Source organism: Anabrus simplex, chromosome 4 (genome assembly GCF_040414725.1).
Source record: "Anabrus simplex isolate iqAnaSimp1 chromosome 4, ASM4041472v1, whole genome shotgun sequence".
NCBI classification, from domain to species: domain Eukaryota; kingdom Metazoa; phylum Arthropoda; class Insecta; order Orthoptera; family Tettigoniidae; genus Anabrus; species Anabrus simplex.
Window position 1 is genome coordinate 264,171,553 of NC_090268.1, and position 19,075 is coordinate 264,190,627.

The window sequence follows — 19,075 nt, forward strand, 5'->3', positions numbered from 1 at the left end:
CGGCCCTGTCTTAAAAAATAAGGCTGAATTGCACAACCCTTCAAAGTACACGTTTCTTAGGAAGAGAAAAGGTTTGCTTCGATACACTTATACCCTTCATAAATCTCGAGGCAAAAGGAAAATGTTAAGAAACATTTCTAGGTTGTGGCATGGACTCTTAGTTGGTCTTAAAATCTTGTCTTTCAAATCGAAAACTGTTTTCTAACAATTACTCTGATAGGATATATGACTTCGTTCGGAATGTATTTATCTATTTATTTATTTATTTATTTATTTATTTATTTATTTATTTATTTATTTATTTATTTATTTATTTAGCATAAGATAAACTGGAGTTGATGCTCATAGCATTACAACATTATTTACATGTATACAAATCCAGCGATCTCACGTTTGCAATAAACAGATCCAAACGCAGTTAGTGAATCCACTGACTAGTTTCGTCGTTCACGAAGTGAAAATCTGTCATATTACCCCGGAAATACCTCAGAGGACACTCGAATTCTATGCGATCCACAGTTTATAGTTGATAACTAAAAGGGCATGTCTTTTCATTTGAAAAATTCCGCATGCTTTGCCTGGGATTCGAACTGCGGGCCTGAAGTGAGAAGTCGGTGACGATGTCACTTTACTACCACGTCCTTCAGAAATCACAAGAATATACATTAACATGTTATCATTTCTTGCTACAGTACCGAAGGCGTATATAGAGGAAAATAAGGTAAAAAGCGGATTATTCCCGAGGAATAAATATTTCATTTTCCCCGCATTCTAGACGGCGAGATTCACATCTAAAGGGCTGATCAAGAATATCTAAATCACTTGTGCGAATTAAAAACAAAAATCACAAAGTAAAATAATAATAACAATAATGTATGGCCTCAATTACTGGGTGTAGACATTTTGATCTGACGCCATTCAGGCAGATACATGTAGTGATTAACCGAAATAATTAATTGTCAGCAATTGACTATCCAACGGAGTTCCAGATTTTCTGCCATATAATTGAGTAAAATGGAACGTGGAATTGACATGCCGACATCATGTAACATAGAGTGTTCTGTCTGTTAGGTCATCAGCTCAGAGGCTGGTTGGATCCTCAAATAGCGGTTATGCGGTTATAAGGAAACCGTAAAAAATAATGGCAGCACCAAAATGAGGCGTACTAGGCAAGACAAGGAGTGAGGTAGTTTGCCATTGCTTTCCTCACTGGGTCAGAAAGTGCTATTGCAGCACGACTGACCATATGAGCAATACCTTTCATAACACTCAGATGCACCAGTCGTGCTCCGAATGTCAATACTCAGCACCACCCATACCCCAGCAGCTTCCATACTGTCACAGCCATGGATGAGACTGGGACTTCAGTGAAAGCTACACTTTACTCTGGCCTGTGTCAAGGGATGGATACAAAAGTACTGCATCCATCGAAAAATGGCAGCAGGCAAACATAGTGTTATAATAATAATAATAATAATAATTTCGTGTGGTGTGCCAGTTGCAGGGATGTTGGGGACAACACAAACACCCAGTTCCCGGGCCATTGGAACTAACCAATGAAGGTTAAAATCCCCGACCTGGCCGGGAATCGAACCCGGGACCCTCTGAACCGAAGGTCAGTACGCTGACCATTCAGCCAACGAGTCGGACACATGGAGTGTTGAATGGACCTCTTTGCCATCTTTGGAAGTCCGACTTCCTGTGCTGGGGTTGAACCTGCACTCTTAGGATCTGCAGAGGAAGCGGTGTATGTACTTGTATGCAGATTTATTAAACTACAAACATCATCGTAATAGACTGTTATGCCTTTCAGCGTTCAGTCTGCAAGCCTCTGTGAATTTATTAAACGTCACCACAATCATCTATTTGGAACTAGCGCTGTGGCCTAATTTAGTTCTATAACTCTTATCTTTAAATCGTTAGGAACTGAGTCCAACCATTATCGTCTCGGTCTCCTTTTACTTCTCGTACTCGGCAGCTCTGAAGATGGTTTTCCGTGTTTTTCCATTTTCACACCAGGCAAATGCTGGGACTGTGCCTTATTTAAGGCCACGGTCGCTTTTTTTCCATCTCCTAGGCCTTTCCTATCCCATCGTCGCCATAAGACCTATCCGTGTCGGTGCGACATAAAGCCACTAGCAAAAGAACTTCTCCTACTCTCCATAACAGAGTCTATTATTCTCCTAGGTAACCTGTCCTCCTCCATTCCCCTCACATGACCCCACCACCGAAGCCGGTTTATGCGTATAAGACTGAGGTAAAAATATTAAAATAGACTTATTTATTTACGGTTTAAAAACATGCCCATCCTAATGTCATGTGAATTAAGGTCCTCTGTGCTCCGCTGTCCTTTTTCCGTGCCTGCAGAACGTGACTTCATCTAGAGTAGGCGGTAATGAAGTAGCCATAGTTTACATAGCACGACTTTGTTCTAATTTTAATTAGATCTTAATCACTTTAACAATGGCCACATTGTATTTACTTTAATATTCAAATGAACAGCTTAAAGACAGAATTATACGGCAGCTAATGCTTCATTGTCTAACAAACAACCGAGGGGGCGACAAATATTTAACTATAGTGATGGTCAAGGAAGAACCAAAATCATATCCTACACGCTGATGAGGAGTGGACGTAAGAGACTTCCGTTGTCTTTAACCTGAACACTCAAAGCAATAGAAGGTCAGATCTTATTCGACCGTCATTGTCCCCGGAAACAACCCGTGTATCATTTTTGTTGAAAACACCTAATCGCCAGGAACAACATGAAGATACAGTAAAGGAGAAGGAGGATTCTTTTTCTAACTTACTAGCGACCGCATGTGTGGCATTACGTGTTTTTGTGATAGTAGCCTACATGGAAAGAATGAAAAGTTTGTATTGTGATTATTTTAAAAGAAATGGAAAATAAGTGTAATCTGCACAGAAAGATTATTTACAAGCAGGTAGTAAAATAAGCTATTCCTGACAAATTATGCTGACAAGAGTAGTGATTTTATCTTTTAAAGATCAAGATGATGCTCGCCATTTCCTTAGTAAATAGCATGTAAACCATTCTTTTGAGGACCAATGAATGACTTCCTTTCTCCTCTGTTACTTAATAACATCACTATGTGTAGAGTAAGCCAAGTTTTACGGGCGGGTGCCCTTCCTGACGCCAAACTTATTTGAAGGGATGTACTCATTATTGCGTGTTTCTGTGGTGGTTGGTACTGTGATGTGCTGTATGTAAATGCACATGTGTGTTAAGATAAACACAAACAACCAGCTCCCGAGCTAGAGGAATTAATCAGACATGGCTAAAAACCTCAGTGCGGCCGGGAATCGAACCGGGGTCCTCTGAAACAAATACCTCTACACTGAGCTTTCAGCCAAGGAGCCTTACGGAATAAATAAATAAATAAATAAATAAATAAATAAATAAATAAATAAATAAATAAATAAATAAATCTAAATTGGATTTCGATCCCAGTTGGACTTGGACAGCTTTGAGGTTAAAAAAAAATTGTGAAAGAGCGAAACAAATTTCTTTCCATAATCATTCTCTTTTGCATAATGGTAGTAGACATTTCCCAAACTAGAAAGTAGTAGTCCTGTGGTACTTATTTTTTAAATGTATATATTCAGAATCAGATACAGCATAGCACCGAATTACTAAGACCGGGTGATTTGGCCGTGCGGCAAGGATCGCGCAGCTGTGAGCTTGCATCCGGGAGATAGTGGGTTCGAACCTCACTGTCCGCAGCCCTGAAGATGGTTTTCCGTGGTTCCCCATTTTCACACCAGGCAAATGCTGGGGCTGTACCTTAATTAAGGCCACGGCTGCTTCCTTCCCATTCCTAGGCTGTCCTATCCCATCGTCGCCATAAGACCTATCTGTGTCGTTGCGACGTAAAATAACTGTATAAATAAAGAAGGGAAGTACAGAGATCCGTAAAAAATTCTCATATGTGTAATAGTTCTACAAATGTCACAAATGTATACAAAATGAACTCTACAAGCCTAATGCAAATATTCTGCATACCGTATTTACATAAACATGGCATAAATAAAACATCACGTGAATGCAACAGAAGAGAGAGAATGGACCGTCATTTCGAAGAAAACAGCGTTCGGTATTTTCAGCGGCCCCTTGGCTCAGTCTGCAGAGGTTAGCGGTGATTGTCTTGAGCCTATCAATTTGAAATCATGGATATCTTGAAATGCATATCTGTTCGTAAAATATCCAAATCTGAAGAGGAGCTTTTGTCAAAAGTTAGACTACTGTAATGGATTATATTCAGATTTCAAAATAATTACCTCTGGTTCCCCTGGAATGGATAGCAATCAGAATTCGCTCTGAAGCATCACGTATAGGTACGTTATGTTAAAATATATTTATTATATTTATTTTGAAATACTGTATGAACCAAAGGGAACTACGTTTCCATTATAGGAATAAATCTGAAGAATTCTGAAAATATTCCCGTGAAAAATGAACCCGTCAGCTTTAAAATTCTAATTGCTCCTGATGAACACACGTCCCCATTCATAATTCTACTCTGGGCACGGTGAATAAGCAACATTCTTCTGTTACAATACTAAAAGGGCAAGCAAGGTGTCGCTGAAGGCGAGGCAGCTGCCAGGCAGATGGCCCAACAATGAGCTTTTGGCAACTCCTGTAAACAATAGGTGTGTGGTTTGTGCACGCGCTAAATGGCCAGCGTCGTATCACACTAATGAGGTTCACCTGCAGGTTAAGTCCCGTTACTCAGCTGCCTTCAACCCTCTCACTGCCATCAGGTGCCCCCCCTGTACGGGGTTGAAGCCACAAATAGGATTAATCACTGGTACCTTGGAATAATAGATTCATTGCCCGCCTGGTGATAGTTAAAATGTCAAGTCTATGAGACCGTGGTTAGCCGCTTCGAGTCTCATTGGTGGAAAAATATCACCCCCCAAAATGTTGGCCGACAAGCTAGGAGATGTGGTGGTATTCTAATCACTACAGCAGATTGTGTGCCAATCAATTACAAATTTCTCCGTAGTCATATGGAATGAGGGCTTATGACGCTGTTTATGGTGATTCATCCGTTGAATTCAGACATTCAGCCTTCAACAGACCCCTTGGTGTTAATCCCTACCTCATTACCATCATCATCATCATCATCATCATCAACAACATCATCATACAGAAGCGCAGGTCGCCCATTGGTGTCAAATAGAAAGATCTGCACCAGGAGAACCGAACATGTCCTCGGATACTCTCGACACAAAAAGCTATGTTATAAAAATTAATTAAATAGATTCAATAAGATAAACTTCGTGCTGCAAAAAAGATTGCTGATACAATTGAAAAATAATATCGAAATAAATAAAATTATCCTTTTGTCTGTTCACTACATTATTTTGCTTCATACTTCGCTTTTATGTCGGATTAAACAAAAGTTGTAATGCCCAGAATTTTTTGTCTATCTGTAACGATATCACAGGAAAATAGCTAAACGTGATTTTCAAAACTCCGTATTTGAGAATCAGTTGTTTTTTTTATTTTTTTAATGCTATTTGTTCCGGTCGTCGACCATTGCGGATCTTTTGCCCCTACTGGCACCAGATCGTAAGAACCTGCGTCTTATTTGAATGCCGGAAGTGTGGAGTGTTGTCTGTGAGGAAAGGAACATTAAGGACGACACAAACACCCAGTCCTCAGGCCAGGGATATTAATAATTACAATTAAAAACCCCTGACCCGGCCGGGAATCGAACCCGGGGCCACCGGGTGATAGGCGGACGCCTTGCCCCCTACACCGCGGGGCCGAACACGGTATTTGATTAGTACACAGAAATATTAAGGAGACTAATAAAGGAAATATCAAAATTTCTACGTTAATGTTAGCTGTAGTCTACTGAAAAACAGTAGTCTTCCCTTTACCTCATTAATAATAATAATAATAATAATAATAATAATAATAATAATAATAATAATAACAACGGCGTTGTTGCTTGAGTCATCAGTCCATAGACCGGTTTGATGCAGTGCCGCGTGCCACCCTAACCTATCCAAACATTTTCATTTCTACCTAACTACTACATCTTAGATCTACTCTAATCTATTTGCTCTATTCATACTTTGGTCTAACCTTGTCGTTTCTACCGCCTACACTTCCATCAAAAACTAACTGAACAAGACCTCGGTGCCTTAAGATGTGACCTGTCATTCTCTTTTTCTGGTCAAATTCCGCCAAATCGTTGTTCTCCTCTCGCCAATTGGATTCAGTATCTCTTCATTTGTGATTCGATCTACCCATCTCACCTTCAGCATTCTTCTGTAACACCACATTTCAAAATATTTTATTCTCTTTCTTTCTCAGCTCAGTATCGTCCATGTTTCACTTCCATACAATACCACGCTCCAGACGAAAGTCTTCAAAAATGTCTTTCTAATTCCTATATCAGTGTTTGAAGTGAACAAATTTATTTTCTTAACAACGGCCTTCCTTGCTTGTGCTAGTGTGCATCATATTATGTTCGGTTTGATGCAGCTTCGCGTGCCACCCTAACCTATGCAAACATTTTCATTTCTACCTAACTACTACATCTTGCATTGAGTGACCTTCAATGTTAGGCCCCTTTAAACAACAAGCATCATCATTATCATCATTTCTGCCATCATTAGTTATTATATTGCCGTAAATAATAATAATAATAATAATAATAATAATAATAATAATAATAATAATAATAATAATAATAATAATAATAACAATAATAATTGTACCGGGTGGTACACCTCCACGCCGCTAATTCAAATATTGCGCCAGTGGAAACTCCTCTACAGGAGAAAGCCTGAACTTTAATAAACTGAATTAACTCAACGGTTTCTCGGAAGATGTCACTATTGTAAATTTGGTAATTTTGAAGTGTTCTGAACTGTAATTTTGATTTTGTGTTTGTTTGCTCCGTATCAAGAAGTTTGAACATTCTCTAACAGATGTCGCTACCCAAAACTATGGTAACACACTCTGGTGCAATGGAATGAACTTTCTTGATGAAATATTGTATTCCTAAGTTTTATTTTTACTAAATCTTGTTCTGTGGTTTGTGGGTTGGCAATATAAATCCTTTCCTTCCGCCAGTTTTGAAATTAGCCAATCTAAAATTTCTGTAATTAATTTCCCACCAATAAGGTGTTTCTTCATCGTCTTGTGTATTAGTTTTTGCTGGTAGCCAATAAAAGTTTGTGGGCGGGATGTTATCATTCATGAAAGGTCTCGAATGTTCCACGAGGGTATATAAACTGCTGATTTTCTTGTCTCAGTGCCACTTCAGTAACATCTTTCTCAGTGTGTGAATATATAGCAGGGGGCGGGAAGCGCCTCTTTCTTCAAACAGCAACTCATCTACAAGGTAATGGCCTGTTAAAACCATCATTTCTTGCTAGCTCAGCAGTTTACTGTCGGGGAGGGTTCGAAACCTTTAATATGTAACCAATTCCTTTAAAATGTAAATTAACTTTTCTGTGTAAAAACTTCATATCTCTTTTACTGTAAAGCGGGGATAGAGAGTGCTTCACCCTCTCGGACTCCCCTTCATTTTGAAATTGAGGTGACTACGTTTTCATAACTGTTTCTTCTCTTCCTTATGCATTAAAGTTTTCTCATAGGCTACTGTCACCTCCCTAGCTTGAGATTAGCCCCTTAGCCACTTAGGTTTTAAAAAGTGTATTAGGAGTGCAAACTACGCCTCCAGTCAATTTGGTATTTTGGGCCATGTAATTAACCTGTTTCTTTTCTGAGTAAGGCCAGTAGGTTGGGTACATGATACCCCTGTGTAAATTTGTAAGTTTTGCCTGCAGGCAAGCGATTGTAAAAGTCGGTGATGCCTTAAATAGGCGTGAGTAACTGGGAGCCGGTTCGCTCGTTTCAAATTAGGTTTTGAGTGCCTCTTGAAGGCCGGAATGTATTTGGTGAGAGCAAGTGCTCTTTGATTTCAGGGGAATTCTGCCCCAGGTGATCTGGTTGAATATTGGTAAAGTGGAGCTTGGAGCTCATTAATTATTCACCCGGGGCTTGAACCCCAGCAATGTAATTTATTAACTTGTTTTCCTGCTACTTGGTACCTGTTTCTCTGTTGTTGTTATTTGTTTTTGAAAAGAAAATATAACCTTTGTTAAAGTTTCAAATGAACTGTAATTTGGTAGTTGAGACCTATTCCAGCCCGCACCTTCTTTCACCTCTGCTGTTCCACAGATACCTCGGAACAATAATAATAATAATAATAATAATAATAATAATAATAATAATAATAATAATAATAATAATAATAATAATAATCTAGCTCTAACCCTGAAAATCCGCAACAATTGGTTAGCAGAAATTCATGAAGATCTACAAGAAATGGGTATTGAGGACGAAACCATTCAAGATAGAATGAAATTTAGAAGCTTAGTAAACAAACATAAATTTGCAGAGAAACCAACAAGAAAAAATACAGGCTGGACAGAAACACGCAGAAAGGAACACAGTGAAAAAATGAAGAGATATTGGGAAGAAAAGAAGAAGAAACATTGTGCAAAATAAGTTCAAACGCGCTCCACTGCTGGGCACAACGAATCAAAAAAATAATAATAATAATTGTACCGGGGGTACACCTTCCCCGACTATTTAAACTGTGTGCCTTCTCTAAGGACATCTATGCCAACGGACTTGAACTGTAAACTTCCAAAGATTTTGTCCTCTACCGTTAGATGGCTAGACCATCGATTTGTAATTAATCGTTAGAGTAATGTTTATTTTGAAGTTTGTTAACTGGTTCTGAGGTGGGTTTTTTTAATGTACCGAAGTTGTTAACACATCAGCTGGTTCCTCCTCGATTGCAATCAACTTACCAGGAAATATGTCCTCTAGCCAGTTAAAACCGGAGGTGTGTACAGAAACTCAGCGTACCAGTAAAGAGTTCCGGAAGCTTCCCCTTCGGATAACATATAAAAGCAGGGCACTTTAGGGCCGTATTGTCTGAATTGCTCCAGTGCTTGGGGAGTGCTATGTGACTAGGGAGGCAGGGGCGAGGCCTGTGTGAGGAAGATCCAGCGACACAAGGTAATGGCAGAATTTACCTAGACATATGACAGCTCCTGCGGATAGTTTGAGGGGAATGTTTCAACCTCTTTTCTTGTAATGTAATTTTGTAAACTGGTGGTTTTAAATGTAGAATTTTCGGCAAGTCTGAGGACTCTGGTTTTATTCCCTACTGGGAAATGCGTAATGTAAGGGAACAATGAGTGATGACTCTCTGTCGTTTCCTATTCAACCTTGCATTGAGTCACTAAAGCTTTCAACTTTTAAATTTCTTAAATATTGTCTTGGCATTAACGTTTCTCCTTCAGTCACCTCTGAGTAGTATAGGATTAGCCTCTGTATCTTCGGGCAGTAATCCCACTTACGCTTTTAATAATTTATAGGAGTGCAACTGTTTCGCTTGCTTGCATTTTGTTTATGGCCGGTTATGTGCAACCATTTTCTTTTTCCATTAATGCCATGTAGTATGGGCAATTATGCCGCTGTTTATTCGTTAACTGTTTCTGCGTCTTGGTTCCCTTTAGGAACAGTGCTTAATGTCATTGTGGAGTAATTGATGAACACTCCAAAGTGAGGTCACCCGATGGGTTTTCTAGTGTAATTTCTGTGTATCAATGTAAACTGACTTCCTCGGCGGGGCTAGACTATGGTTTTTCAGATTTTAGACTCCTGTTTAAAGACTTCCTGGAGCAAATCCTGGTTACAGCCCTAGCATTTGCCTAGTGTGAAAATGGGAAACCACGGGAGACCGTCTTCAGGGCTGCCGATAGTGGGGTTCGAACCAACTATCTTTCAAATGCAACCTCATAGCTCCGTAACCCTAACCGCACGGCCAATTCACTCGATAGAAGAACTATACAAATGGGAGAGCAAATGACGGGAATCATACAACCGAAACGGCCTGTGATCAGAATACATCAGAAGGAGATCGGGACAAGACGAAGACGTACTCGACAGCTTGCACAGGAGGTACAAGAATGTGGCCTACTTATAAAAGCATGTCAAACTGAACGAAATCGAGAGAGCCCGGTGTTACCAAATATGCAAGAATATTAGTACAATGGATCTACCGGGTCCGCCTCTGTGGTGTAGTGGTTAGTGTGGTTAGCTGCCAAACCCGGAGTCCCGGGTTCGATTCCCGACTCTGCCAAGAAATTTGAAAAGTGCTACGAAGGCTGGCATGGGGTCCACTCAATCTCGGGAGGTCAACTGAGTAGAGGTGGGTTCTATTCCCACCTTAGCCAGCCTGAAAGTGGTTTTCCGTGGTTTCCCACTTCTCCAGGCTAATGCCGGGATGGTACCCAACTAAAGGCCACTGCCACTTCCTTCCCACTTCCTTGTTTATCCCTTCCAATTATCCTATCCCCTCGCAAGGTCCCTATTCAGCATAGTAGGTGAGGCCGCCTGGGCGATGTACTGGTTATCCTCGCCAGTTGTATGCCCCGACCCAGAGTCTGAAGCTCCAGGCACTGCCGTTGAGGCGGTAGAGGTGGGATCCCTCGCTGAGTCCGAGGGAAAAACCGGCCCTGGAGGGTAAACAGATAAAGAAAAAGAAGGGATCTTCCGGAATATCTGCGCAGAAGAGGGCACAAGTGAGACCAAAATCATCATTGCGAGATTCAGATAAGGGAACAAAGCTCTGACCAGCAGGTACTGGGTTAAAAAAATATCAAAAGAAGTGCAGAATACTTGGAGAAAATAAAGAGTCAATGGAAAATGGTTTATACGAGTGTACGTGGGCAAGAAGGAGAGAAGAAGGAGAGAAGAAGGAAGAGTGCAATAAGAGGACGTTTTGTCCGAACGAGGGGACGAAGGAATGTGGATGAGAGATGTTCTAAACCAAAGAAAACAAAATCATTGTGTAAATAACCGTTTTTTATGTACAGGGAGGTACACCTCAACTCCGCTCATTCAAAATCTATCTTTCTATCTTTCTGGCTGTCTCCGCAACTTTATCTGAGGAGAAGGTTCGCATCTTTAACTATGTATCAAACTTTTCTAAAATGTAAATCTTCTTTCGGCTAATGTAAAAATTTCATATAGTCTTTACTGTAAATAGGGGATAGAAAGTGAGTTACCCCCTCGAGCTCCACTTCATCTTGGTTTGAGGTGACTACGATTTAGCAACCTTTTTCGCTGTAATGTTTTAAAGTGATTTCCATGCGAGCTAGCTCAGTAGTTTGGGAATAGCTCCTGTTTCATCGGCCGAGAGACCTGTAGGATTTTATATTTCCTTATCTGGAGCGCAGTGTTCGCCTCCATTCAGTTTGTGTTCGGGCCATTTATTTAACCTGTTCTTTTCCTCAAAGGCCCTTGTAGGTTGGGTACTAGATACCTCTGTGTAATACTATTTATATTTGTAATTCGTGCCTTGAGAGGCCAGAGAGTGTTAGATTTTGAGGTAATTTTGCCTCGTGTAGGCTGGAAGATAATGAAAGCCTGTTAGCTCTTTTCAAGGTTTTGTAATAATGAAGAGTGCCTCTGAAAGGCTAGATATTATAATTTTGGGAGCAAGTGCTCTTGAATTAGGGGATTTATGCCCTTGACTAAATTGTTCCTCATTTTGAAGTGAAAATTTTGTAAAATTGAGCTCGTTGCTCAGAATTGTAGACTAAGGGCTTGAAGCCCCAAATCTGTAAATATTCAATAATATTGGATTTTTCCAAGTCTTGTTTCAAGATTGCGAACTGTACCTGTCATGTTGTAATTTGTTAATTTTTGAAATTCTAAAGAAATATGTGTGTATGTTCAGTCTTCAGCCCCAAGGCTGGTTGGATCCTCAACAGCTCTGCCATCAGCTGTCATAGATGGCCTGGGCATTACTGAAGAGGCGTACTAGGGAAATGCGGAGTGATGCAGTTTCCCGTTGCTTTCCTCACTGAGCCAGAGGTTGCCATTACATATCAGTCTGCCAAGCCCACTGAAATGCATACACCAACCGACCCTATGAGCGACATTTTCACACCATTCATAGCAGGGACTGGCTGCATAAGCAATGATATTACTAGCATCACTCATACCTCAGTCACTTTCATATTGTCAAAGCTAAGGATAAGACAGAGACTGATCTATGAAAGTAACAAAATTGCTCTGGCCCATACCAGAAGACATAGTGCACTTTAAACACTAGGTCCTGCCAGCAAAGGCAGAAAGAAATATAACCTTTGTTAATGCTTGAATTCAATTCTTGATGTTGTAGTTAGACCCATTCAAGCCCGCACCTTCTTTCATCATCTCTGTGTTCCACAAATACCCCGGAACAGTTTAAATTATTTTTGTATCATTGTGTAACCCATACCAGAAGACGTATTACACTGCAAATACTACTGTATATCTCAACAGAACTAGATCTGGGGCTTATCTCGTCGTATTTCCATGTAAAACAAAAATCATGACAACCACAACCATCACTGCTGTTATTCGTGGACATTACATTTAGTTATCGTATAGTTTCTGGTGCAGCCCTTGTATGGCAGACTCTCAACAAGAATGGGCGGTGTCTGTCGTGTATGAGAACTGTGTGTTTTTGTAGTGGAGGATATTGTTGTGTGTAAGTTGCAGGAAGGTTGAGGACAGTACAAAAAATCAGTACTGGAGCCAGGGCATATAAACATTTTAGGTTAAAATCATCGGTCCTTCCAGGAATCGAACTCGGAGCCTTTTGAACCGAAGGCGACTACGTTGACCATTCAGCCACAGAGCAGGGCCGGAGATTCCATACCATAATAATATGAAGGCCCTTTTCGATTGCAACCCTATATGCCATTCTCAGCAATGGTTCTTGGAACATGTTGTAATTGAAAATAATGAGTTTAATTTTGTCGTTTTGTGTAGATGAAGTATAAACTACGAACTTCACGCGTCATGTTCCTAATAATCCTCTCACGAGATACTCAGCAATTTGCATTAAGTGTGACGCGTGATAATATAGGTGCCTCACCCTGATAAACTACCATCCCGGATTAGTTAATGGATTTTGCGCGGCAGTTTCACCTACGAGGATGATTGGTGTCATCTTTCGATCGATATTCCGCTCTCCCTCAACCAAGTAAATTACAACGATCTTATTCGTCCTCTTTGATGTTTGCTTGTATGCTGTAAATTACTTTCATTACGTTGCAAATAGGTTTATGCACTTCATTTTCGTTCTGTCACACTTTACTAACTCCTGGTTCACGACACCATCAGGGTTAGTAATCCTGCTTGAAATCTACGATCATTTTCCTGTGCTGTATTCAAGACATTCGTATCAGGCGACCTTAGTGCTACAGTCAATTATTCTTTCTCCATCTGTTCCCATGAACGTAGATTCGATCCTGCATACTTGCTAAGAACGGAGGTGTGTGAGGCTGTTCACGTGTAATAGCTGCGTACCATTAGTGTCCGACAGGAAATAAAACTCCTGCAGGAAGAAATTCCGACACCATGGCCTGACTTAAAAATAGTTATTTAAGGGACGTCCGTCAGGAAGTCGTAAAATTTAAGAAATGAGACTTCCACTTCCGGAGGTGCATATGGCCCTGAGGTTCACTCAGCCTACACCGTAAATGAGTACCACGTTAATTCCTGGGGGCAAAGGCGGCCGGGCGTAGAGCTAACCACTCTACCCCATCAAGTGCCGAGGTTACGGATAGTGGAAGCCTTTACCTTCCACCCCTCCAAGGGCCTTCATGGCCTGTACGGAGATGACTTTGCTTCTTTGCTTTGCTTTTATTTAAGGGACGTTAAACAAATAAAATACTTATCAACAAACTGAACAATTTGGCTGCATGGTACGGGTCGTGTAGCTGTAAGTTGGCATTGGGGAGATAGTGGATTCGTACCCGACCATCGGCACCCATGAATATGGTTTTTCATGATTTATCATGTTTCATACCAGGCAAAATTCCAGCGTTGTACCGGAATAAAAACCACTGCCGCTACCTTCCCAGTCGTAGCACTTTCTCAGCACAACGTTATCAAAATCTGTTTTAGTGTGAATTTAATTCGCTTGCAAACAAGGTAATCACGTTATGAACTCAAAGGTTATCAGTTTCATAAAACCATGAATATAATTTCGTCGTGTATTCAATATCCTTTCACCTGTACCCGGAAAAGCAAGACTGGGCGAGTTGGCTGAGCGGTTAGGTGCCCGCAGCTGTGAACTTGCATTCGGGAATTTGTTGGTTCGAACTCCACTGTCGGCAGCCCTAAATATGGTTTTCCGTGGTTTCCCATTTTCATACCAGACAAATGCTGAGGCTATACCTTAATTAAGGCCACGGCCGCTTCCTTCCCGCTCCTAGGCTCCTATCCATGCTACTGCCACCGAAAACCTAACGATAAGCTACTTGCGGAAGAAAACTTCTTGGCCTTCTGTTCGATACAGGCTGAGGGTGGTGGCATTCGCCCATCGCCGCCATAAAATGTATGTGTGTCGGTGCGCCGTAAAGAAAATTATTGTTGAAGGAGATTTAGCTTATTTTTAAGTTACGTTTATTATTACTTTCTTTTGAATTTGCTATACGTTTAGGTTTTATGGCGACGATGGGATAGGAAAGCGGTTAGGAGCTGGAAGGAATTGGCCGTGGCCTTAAGTAAGGTAGATTTTTGGCATTTGCTTGTTGTAAAAATGGGAAACCACGGAAAATCATCTTCAGGACTACTGCCAGTGGAATTCGAAGTCACCATCTCCCGAATTCAGGCTGACATCTACGTGCCCCAAACCACGCGACCACTCGTTCGGTTAATTTATAAATAAACTTTTACGAGTTTTTAAAATAATTAAGGCCATTGCTGCTTCCTTCCTGCACCTAGGCCTTTCCTTTCCCATCGTCGTCATAAGATCTATCCGTGTCGGTGCAACGCACAGAAAATTGCCCCCAAAGAAATAACCTCTTCTGCCAACCTTTTCGTACGCGTTAACCCGACGCAGTGGTCTGTGGCAAACCTTGGCATGTGAGGAAATCAGGAGCGCCAAGCAGCGTGCTAATATTAGCTTCTCAACTTCGTCGGCTCTTGTACATCCACTTGGAAATGATTTAAGTTATGCGACTCAGAAAGTTGTACTTTGCGCTTAATAGAAGTCCTCATTACATCTTATTGCGTGATAATCTTCCTCCTAACTCATTACTACAGATCATTTCATAGCTCTTTCTAAGTTTAATTTGAATTTTTATTATTAGAACATCATTAATGATACAGTAAAATCGTGAAACTCCGCTAAATTACTTCCTATGGGCTGCTATTATTTTGATCTGGCTCACGATTTGATTCAGGTGGAAGAATATTTTCTTCTTATTGTAGCCTCTGCAGGAACAAAGTTCATCGCAGCAAAGTAAACAGCTGAGCGAGTGTTTGTATAATATAGAGGTGATTACCAATTATAGTATAACTCGAAATGTAAAATGTTTAAATAGCATAATTATAGCGCGTCTTATTGGAAACTTTCTATTCTTCGTGGAATCCTCTCCTGTCTGAAATTCTAGCTCACGATTTAATTATTAAGGGCATCTCTTTATTCCCAGAACAGTATCTTCCGTTATGTTTCATCGAGAAGCTCGTTCTAACACGCCTGTCATGGAACACTTTAAGTTTAACGCTTTAGTTAACCTGAACTGGAGAACGGTCCTTGATTGACTGTGAGGTATAGGACGAGACTTTGTTGGAGCTCACAGGAGAAGTTAATAATAATGTTATTTGTTTAACGTCCGTTTCTTTACAAACGATAAAGTGCCGCAATTCTGTGCCGCTGGAATTCATTAACGTGCTGGTAGCTATTGACGTGGGTATGTCACATTTAAATACTACCTTCGAATGCCACCACCCTCAGCCTGTATCGAACAGAAGGCCAAGAAGTTTTCTTCCGCAAGTAGCTTATCGTTAGGTTTTCGGTGGCAGTAGCATGGATAGGGTACTGGTGTTGATTATTGTTTTTATTTTGCTACTTGTTTAACGTCCCACTAACATATCGAAGGTTTTCGGCTACGTAATGGTGGGAGACTGGGAAGGTAGCGGCCATGGCCTTCATTAAGGTACAGCCCCAGCATTTCCCTGGTGTGAAAGTGGGAAACAACGGAAAACCATCTTCAGGCCTGCCGACAGTGGGGTTCGAACCCACCATCTCCCGAATGCAAGCTCACAGCTGCGCAACCCTAACCGCACGGCTATTTGCTCGGTGATTATTGTTTTAAGGAGAGGCTCAACTGAGTAACCTTCCTCCTTTAACAGATAACTGCACTCACTCTTTGTTAATAATCAGCATAGCTCCTTATCGCAAACAAGTTAACGAATATCAGGGGCGGATGATCTAGATGTTAGGCCCCTTTAAACAACAACAATCATCATCATCATCATCATCATCATCATCATCAGTAAACCAAAATCAATGTCCGGCTCCATGGCTAAACGGTTAGCGTGCTGGCCTTGTTCACAGAAGTCCCGGGTTCGATTCCCGGCAGGGTCGTTGATTTTAACCATAATTGGTTAATTTCCCGGGGTGTATATGTCGCCTTCACCATCATTTCATCCTCACCACGATAGGCAGGTCGCCTATGGGTGTCACATTTTAAGTAGTGTATGTATACAGTGTTTAAGTGTAGGCATATGCTATTCAGTTTTTACACTTCACTTTTTAGTTTACACATTTTCTCCCTATCTCTCATTTTTTGTATTAATAGCCAAATAATTGTTCTGTAAATTGTTTTCAATGTAGCTGCCACAGAAAGGGGCTCATTACCCTCAGCGGCAAATTCTAATCAATAAATTCAATTCAATTCAATTCAATTCAGTTCAATTCAATTCAATTCAATTCAATTCAATTCAATTCAATTCAATTCAATTGACAAAATCAGAGGAAATACTAATGGAAGATTCTTCGGAGAGTGAGGGGATCGACAAAGGAAAAAGAAAGGCAATTTAGGGCGTGAAAAATTAGACACTCTAGACCTCACAAACCTTATGCCCTCGGGATAGGAACATAACATGAGTTGACCAAGGGAGGTCGAATAGAATGGATAGTGTAGAGCCTGGCACAATAAAGTGACTGCAATGTTAGACTGAGCTACAGGATCTGTGATCGCCAACCAATACCCCTCTTATAACAGGCAGGGAAAACTGTGGATGTATTCTACCACCCTCATCCACAGTGGAAAGGATGAAAAGGGAAAGACAGGGCCGTGGCCTTATATTACGGCAAAACAAGCAAGCATTGAAGTTATACGTGATTGTTGATAGCGTGATCATAGTCATGGGAATATTGTTCCTTCATTATCACCTGCAAAGAATTTAACGAAATGGAACCAAGTTTCTCATTGATTTATGACATTATGTTAGTTGTCAATTTGAAATTTGAGTAAATTATATAGATGGTTGATACTTTCTCTCTCTTCAGCTTGTCCTAGTTCTTTTCTAGTTTCCCTGGAGTCACCTTAACTTACTTTAGGTTCTAATCGGAGCTTTAGAATTCAGAAGACACTAACTTGATTTTTTTCAGGTGAAAGTTGTTCTATTCTTGGAAGTCACTAAGAGTTCTGAATCGTAGTCGTGATAAATGAAAAAGTAAATGAAATGTCGTATGGCTGTTAGTGCCGGGATATCCCAGGATGGGTTCGGCTCGCCAGGTGCAGGTCTTTCTATTGGACACCCGTGGGTGACCTGCGCGTCGTGATGAGGATGAAATGATGATGAAGACAACACATACACCCAGCCCCCGTGCCAGCGGAATTAACCAATTGAGGTTAAAATCCCCGACCCGGCCGGGAACCGAACCCGGGACCCTCTGAAGCGAAGGCCAGTACGCTGACCGTTCAGCCAACGAGTCGGACAATGAAAAGTGAAAGATATGAAAGAGTACGTCTAAAAAGCTAGGGGTCTGCTTGAAAATAGAGGAATCTTAGAAAAAACTCAACATCGACTGTGCAAACGTCACCTGATATTTGTAGAATATTTCTTAGTTATACAACATTAATATTACAGAAAAGGAAATGTTCTCAGTGGAAAAACTCTTCAATTGCTCATTTTCTTATATATTTGTTAAATGGTGGAGAATAGAATTTTAACCCAATTCTCTTATTTTTGCTATCGGAAGCTGACTCAAGTCGTTCATTTTTTGTAGTAGAAACTCCGATCGAACCCAGGTCAAATTTGTAGGGAGGTAAATGTTAACTCCTAGACCTGTGGTCCTCAAAGCCACCTTCCTTCCAATTATCTAAAATTTGAAATAATTGTCACAGAATGAATAGCTGCTTCTGCTGCTGCTGTGAAGAAAATGCGTGCGAATGATAACGAAATAATTCCGGGCGAAGGATAATATTCTTTGTTCTTCCAAACTGAAGTATGACAACTCCAGTTTGCTGCGAAGTGACTTAGGCCTATTTAAGGCATTTACGGTCGGTCGAGTTTCCAGGACCATACAGAACAGGGGGCCACACGGAAGCTCATCTTTGTTCAGTAAAGCGTCTTAGCTATTAATAGGTGTTTCTCTTGTCAATTGTCGGCCTAGATTCCCAGAAGTTTGGCTCTAGGTGGGGCAGACCTATGGTCCCGTTACGGTCTGTGTTCACACAAAGGGATTCGTCCTTCGCAAGGGATTTAGCGAAACTTCCTGGAATGTATTCAATGCGCCTCAAAACAGTGTTCTAGGTCATTAGCAAACTAGAACAGAGAATAAATACAGTATCTCATTTTCAGTGCACGAATTTTAATTGTATTTCAGCCTCGCGAACATAGAAAGTGGACGTGACATCAAATTGTTCTGAGTACGATAATAATAATAATAATAATAATAATAATAATAATAATAATAATAATAATAATAATAATAATAATAATAATACGCGCCTGGGTCGGTAAACTAGATTTTAGGCGCCTTTAAACAACAAGCATCATCATCAATATACGGCTGCTTGCCTGAATGCCCAGAGTACTGGTCTTCTGTTCAGACGGCTCCGTTTTCGATTCCCGGCCGATGATTTTAAATGCGTATAGTTAATGCCCCTGTCAAGGGATCTGCATGTTTGTGTTCATCTCAGCATACATCTC